The sequence below is a fragment of the Marmota marmota genome, unplaced genomic scaffold, assembly GCF_001458135.2.
Source record: "Marmota marmota marmota unplaced genomic scaffold, marMar, whole genome shotgun sequence".
Lineage (NCBI taxonomy): Eukaryota > Metazoa > Chordata > Mammalia > Rodentia > Sciuridae > Marmota > Marmota marmota.
The window spans coordinates 21,818,967-21,825,764 of record NW_026000016.1 but is presented as its reverse complement, the minus strand read 5'-3'; the positions used below and the strand labels follow the sequence as shown (position 1 = coordinate 21,825,764).

Genomic DNA, 6,798 nt, shown 5'->3' with positions numbered 1-6,798 from the left:
GCTGGGGGCCGGGGGTGGACCTGGGACTTGAAGGCCCGGCCCTGTCCTCCACGTGCGCCAGTCACGGCGGTCGCGGCCCCTTCCCTTGCTCCAGGGCCGAGGCCCCTGAATGCAGCGAGCTCGCGGCCTCTGCGGCCAGCGCGGGGGCGAAAGGGAGCGCGCCAGGGAAGCGGCGGTGAGGGGCCAACCCGGAACTGGGGCGTGGAAAGAGCGCGGCGACGACCGAGGCCTCTGGCTTCGTCCGGGCGCTCTCTGAGCCCGCTACCCGCACCCTCCGGCCGCCAGAACCCCCGCTGGGGGTGGGCGCGGTGCAATTTGTTAAAGGGCCACAGTGCTTAAAGGGGCAGCGCACGTGGGTCTCGGTCAGGCATTTTCTTCTTCCCTCGTGCCTGGGACCTCGCTTGCGCCTAGTCCATTCGGTCACTGCTTTGCGGAGAGGAGTAGAGGGGGTCTTCCCCAGTGGATGAGGAGCAGGGCGCAGGGCTTGAAGATGGCCTTGGTTACTAGCGGTCTTTGGCTGTTTTATCAGGCATTTATAGCGGTGGGGAGACACCCAGAAGCAAGCCTTTGAGCTGGAGGAATCCGAAAACAGAAGCTTGTCCCCACTCCGAATTTTACCGATGAAGAAGCTGAGTCCACAGAGCTAAGTGACTTTGCCCAAGGTCGCCCAGGTAGGATATATAGCACAGCCAAGTTTAGAACCTGGTGTCTTGGCCTGTACTTCTGCTCCCCAAACCTCAGCTTTTTGCTAGCTAGATGAAAGGTTCAGCTATGGCTTAAGAATTCCCTCTTAAAGATATGAACTGTTAGTGAAGTAATGCATTCCTTTTTACAGATGGAGGAACTGAAAGTATTCCATACAGAACAATTGCAAGTCAGTTTTAACTCAAAATAGACAGCCTGGGAAGCCAAGACTGTCCCCAGAATAATTTTGATCAGAACAGACTCCACCTTTCTAATACGGATGCCCCTGATGACCACATAGTCCATTCTGTAGACACCTGAGCCTCAAAGCTTCAGCCAAAACTTTCATAAAAGACTCTGGATAAGCTGCTGCAGGTGTGTGAGCCTCAGGTTCCCCTTTCTGTGCAGGTGGCCATGTGGGAACCTGAGAAGCTAAATCAGCTGATTTGTTTTCTGAGCCTAGGTGGTGAAAGGTCCTCCTTTCTTCATTTCAACTGAGAGCTGGCCATCCAAATTGATGTATTTGATCTCCAAGACAGGGGTTAGGGTTGTGTATCTGTGAAGACTGTTGTTGCAGGGTGCAATGGATGCTGTTTCAGATATGCTGTTTCAGATTTGGAGAAAGACTGTAACCTTTGGTGCCGGTATATAAGGTCTACAGTACAACATGTTAGCATGTGGGAAATGAATGCCTGGTTCCTGAGGCTGCTGTTGACTGTGCCTGATGGCAGGAGCAGAGGATCATGCCTGTTACTCTTTTCCTCATCCCCTCTCCTGTTGCTGTCAGCTCCCCTGCGCATGATTTGCCACATGAGAGACTTACCTTCCTTGGCTTCTCTTTGTTATTGGTGTTAAGGATGACAACATATCTTGTTTTAAGAGTTGGTCATATACGATTAAAAAACCACTTTGTGCTATAGTTATTGGTTATCTTAAGAACTTCAGTAACACTTAAGTAGTTGTTATTATTGCTCTTTTACAGAAGGGGAAGCTGAGGTTTGGAGAGTTAAGCAGCTCGAGACTTGAGTGCCTATGAGCACCAGGATTTGAACATAATTGCCCATCTTGTCTTTATCTTTTTTGCACAGACATCTTCCCACATTCAAGACCCACTCTGTCTCTGTGCTACTGCCCAGGAGGTCTCTGTGGGATTTCCATTACCCATTTACTGAGAAGCCAGTAAAAATAAATAAATTAAATTTTTTTTTTTTTTTTTTTTTTTAAGAAACCAAGGCTATGTGTATAAGTCATGTGTGTGTGTTTAACTGTTGCTTTAAGTTTGAGAGACTTCTGTTGGGGACTGACAAGGCAACAAATGTTTCTGCAAGTGTTTCCACCTGTTTCCTAGCTGTAGCTCCTGGGGGAGGGGTATTGGGGCCCAGAGGTGGGCTGGCCCAGGAGGCCCTCTCCTCCCCAGTCTGGATCCTGTATACCTTGTATAATGTTGTACTCCAGGCTTGAAGATGGTATCACCACCATGCAAGGGTTTGGGGAAAAGGATAATTTCATGTCAATCCTCAGGAAAGAGTAAACATCAGCAAGAAAGATCATTTTTTGTATCCCCTTTATTGACTGGGAGAATGATTACTCATCTTTGCTAGAATTCTAGAGCAGGGGAAAAAAAAACGTAAAGGGTACTCACCTTTCTGTTGAACCATCCTGACTTTTTAAAAAAAAAATAAAAATAATACATTTTCATTCTAAAAAAAAAAAATTCAGTAAGTTTTTGTTTTGTCATCTCCTAGCCATCAGCCCAGAGATAACTACTCTCAGCATGCATTTCCTTCCAGTGCTCTACTCCAGGTGCATATGTATATATTTGTCTTATTAAAACAGTAGAGATAGAAAGTGTAAAATGAAGTTTTGTATCCTGTTTTTTTTTTTTTTTTTTCTTCTTGGTACTGGGATTGAACTCAGGGGTACTACTCTACCTCTGAGTACAACTCTGGCCTTTTTTACTTATTATCTTGGGATGATGTCTTGCTAAATTGCCCAGGCTGTTGAACTTATGGTTCTCCTGCCTCAGCCTCCCACATTACTGGGATTATAGGCGTATACCACCTTGCTTGGCTCCTGTTTTTTTCTATTAATGTTATAATGTCTTAATAATTTTCCCTTCTTTATGTATGCTAATGCTGTCGTTTGGAGCTATATGTTCCCCATGTCTTAACACTTGTTCTGAGAGTGGCACTTTTGGGAGGAGATAGAAACTTTAGTAAGAGGTGGGGCTAGTGGGAGGTCTACAAGTCATTGAGAGTGTGCCCTTGAAAGGGATTGTAGGACCCAGCTCCTTCTTGGGTCTTTTTACTTTGCTGCCAGTAGGTGAATGGTTTTGCTCTACCACCTGCTCCTGCCATGCTGTATTATATTTCTTTTTATAAGCTGATTATCTCAGATATTTGTTATAGTAACAGGAAACTGCCTTAACACTACTTGGAAAACCAGACTTGATGTGTGTGAAGAATATTTGAATATGTCCTTATTATTCTTACCAGTCTTACTAAAGGACACTTTCCCTTTCTGGGTCTTTTGAATTGGCCCAGAGAAGCAGTGCCATTTCTCCTCTATGGCCTCACCTGGCCACACAGACTGCAGCTGAGGGAGAACAGACAGGGTCTGGGGGCTAGAGTTGGGTGTGGGGAACAGGAGGGACTTTACTGAGAGCTTTAAGGTGGCATGATCTAAGAGTGAAGGATTAGGGGACACATCTCTGCCCATAGCGAAGACACAGGCCTTGTAAATATGAATATGCTCCCAGAGAGACCATATGGTGTGCAGTATGGCTACCTGACCAGCCCCCCCTCCCCCAGTCATTATGTGCGTGAGCTTCACAGGGCTGAGTGGGCAGATGAGGGCTCCTCCATGGGCAATTTGGAGACCTGCTTTTAACTGTGGCTTTTGTCTGGGTTTGAGGCACAGCACTGCAAAAAAGGGGGGAAAAAAAACTGTGACTTTTGGTTATGGACATAGAACTTTAACTTGATTTCTTCTGCCCCTCTGGACTTCAGTTTCCTTAACCGTAAAATAGGGTGCTGACTATGTGGCCTTTAAAGTCCTTGCCCACTTTAACATCATCTATTGAAGTGTCCTTTCCTTAGACAGTGTTCACATTGCCAGAGTGCAGGGGCCTTGGACTGGATGGAAATAGGATCTCTCTCTAGGGCCTGGCCTTTGTAGCTAGTTCATGTATCTGGTGGCTTAGCATATTCCTGACTTTCCAAGAGGGACGTAAATAGGCTTCCATAATCCTCCCTCATTGTCCCCTTTGTTTCATCTTCACTATAACTTCAATTTATTGAATACCCACTGTGTTCCAGACACTTTACACATTAGTCTTCACAATCATCTTGCAATGTATCCCTATTCTGCTTTTCACAGAAAACACCTGTCAAATTAAATCATCCTAGGCCACACAGCCAGTGAGTATATGGTTGAAATCACATAAGTACAAGTAGGTAACTCTGTCAATCTCCAAAGAGACTGTGTTTGACCACTGGCTTGCTGCTTCTCACTAAAACAAAACAAACAAAAAATACCTTTCTGGGTCTAGTTGAGGTTGGTGTGCAAGGGGCTCCCTCTGCCACTTTCCTTCAAATTGCCCTTTTCCCAGGCAGGAAATGAAAATTTCCCCAGGCATTTCTGAGAAAGAAAAGAGCCAGTGGAGGTTAACCTAGAGCCTGGGCCAGGGTTCAGGAGGCCCTTGCAAGGGTACCTGGAAGGGTGGGGCAGTACTTTGGGTCCTCCCTGGGACTCAGGCCCCAGCTCTGGCTGAGGTCACCTCCCACTATTGGGGGGAACCATCCAGTTAAGTTGTGTGTGTCATGAACTGGGACGGACAGATAAATATTCAGCTGGGGCCAAATTCATAGTTAGGTGCTCAGGGTGATGAGAGAGGTGGGCAGGATTTCTCAGCATGTCATCTGACCTTAGGAAACCCTTCTGTAGTCTAGAGGAAGATCATGGGGGCTTTCTAGGAGTCATGGGAGTGCTGTGAAGTAGCCATGTGACCACAGAACGTGACCTGCTGGAAACCAGCACTGCTGTCTTTGACCGCCAGAGGGTATTATTCATTTGACCCTGCAGGGGGTGGGGGGACCAGGTGTCCAGGCTCCAAACCTTTCTCTGTAGCCCCAATATTTGTGGCAAGAGCAATAACTTGCAGTTTACTATTATTTTTCATTAGACATTGGGGTTTGCTATCCCATTTAAAAAACCTGTTTCCTACCTGAGTCCATAGGCTTTGAATGTTAAAGTTAAACCTTTGCTTTTCTCTGGAATGAAAAAGAGGAAATTGGGTCACTGGGTTTCCATAATAATTGCAGGAACTGCTGACACCAGCCAGCTGGGAAACTTCTCTGGGTCAGACTCCCTGGGTTTGGCTCATCAGTATTTTGATCCCATTCAGCTGTTCAATGGAAATGAGCAGTGGCTTCTTTGGATGTTGTTGCTTCCTAATTCATGGCTGCCTTCAACCACAGGCTTTTTTCTATCCCCATCAGCCACTGTGCATTTTCCCCAGGTACCCTGAGGGAACAGGGAGCAGGGGGTTGGAGACTGGAAAGCTGAGAGAGCTGGTTGCTCTCGCTGATAGGATTTGACATCAGCACTGGAGAATTGCCCAGCCCCACCCCCACCTGGCTGTGAGTCAGGCTCCAGCGGGAATTCTGTGCGTCACTCTGATGTGGACACACATCCAGCAAGAGGTTGTTTATCTGTACACCGTTGGGTGGTGATTTTTACCTCCAAGGATTTCAGCGCCATCAGGCTTCAGTGTGGCCTTAGAAGCCTTGCAAAGCAGACTCTTAGCAATTCAAAAGAGAAGCAAAAGGAAAATATCCCAGCTGCTCTGTTTTTCTTCAGGAATCAGGTAATCAGGGGTGCTGGAGAGAAAATGTCATCCAGTCCAAGGAAGGGATTCAGAAAGGGGCAGGAGTGGAGGAAACCCTGTCTAAGTGTTGATGCTTGCTTGGTGTTTTCCTTTAGAAAATTAATAGCTTTTAAAAACTGCAGATGCCATCCATCTTTATTTTTAAAACTTTGAGAAATGCAGGAAAATATAAAATTAAAATTACCCACAATCCCACCAATCCAAAGATCACCACCTTTAACATTTTGTAATATCTTGCCATTCTTTCATAGATACACATTTTAAAAGAAAATTCAGATTATTATGTGCAGTTTTGTAAATTATTATTTTATATTTTGTTAAATTTAACACTGCTTTTTAAAATGTTGTTCGAAGTAAGATTTTTAGTGGTTCTGTAATAGTCCCCATAAGACGGATATGCTACTCTCCTCCTTACATATGGAGGATACATCTCAAGACCTCCAAAAGATGCCTGGAACCTCAGTACCAAATCTTCCATATATTACGCTTTTTATCTATACATACACATCTAGGATAAAGTTTAACTTATAAATTAGGCACAGAGATTAACTAATAATAATATAAAACAATCATAACAATATATTATAATAAAATTTATTTAAAACAAAGGAATTTTCCATGTAATGTTTTTGGACCACAGTTGATCATGGGTAACTGAAACCACAGAAAGTCAAGTTGCAGATAGGAAGGCCAACTGTGTCTCAGTACAGGGTCAGATGTCTCATTCACTTAAGTAACTGCAACACCCAGTTTTTTGCATGAATCTTGCTGTTTTCTGAGAAGTAGCATTTCAGAATCTCAAGATGTGAATATCATTATAGCTTTTGATTTTTCAGTTCAAAATGTCCCAGAGGTGTTTGACACCCAGTTTTTCCACAGCAGGCACTATTTGGGGCCTTTTTTGGATGTGAGCACTATGCTAGTCTGAGCACCTTCCATTCCTTTGCCTCCCCAGTTGTTTTCTGATCAGGCCCTCCATGTTTAGGGGAAAGGGCTATTCATTCTTTTACTCCCTCATCCAGCAGTGGAGTAGTGCTTTGCAGTGGGGACATGGAGGTTGTAGGTGAGGAGGTGTACTTGCCTTACTGAGCCAAGGCCCAGCCTGGTGATTAAACAGCCAGAACATCCCAGAGACTGTCTAATGGGCATAGTTGCTCAGGAACCATTCTGGAATGCAGAATCTCAGGCATTAGGATGGAGCTCCAAGATCTGCATTGGGGGGGGGG

The 6,798-nt window shown here is 45.2% G+C and overlaps 1 protein-coding gene across 10 annotated transcripts in view; it reads left to right on the top strand.

Moving 5' to 3' along the window:
- Window positions 1–6,798, top strand: part of Psen2 (presenilin 2) — a 28,062-nt gene that overhangs the window by 448 nt on the left and 20,816 nt on the right. For 2 of the 10 annotated variants that reach the window (XR_007349740.1, XM_048809290.1), the window contains exons 1-2: window positions 28–175; window positions 530–671. The exons of 1 other annotated variant lie outside the window; for it this stretch is intronic. The gene's annotated coding sequence lies outside the window, so the exon portion shown is untranslated. Of the gene's footprint in view, window positions 1–25; window positions 176–529; window positions 672–4,873; window positions 5,552–6,798 lie in introns of those variants that run through there. 7 more of the 10 variants (XM_048809289.1, XM_048809286.1, XR_007349741.1 and 4 more) reach the window with 6 other exon arrangements.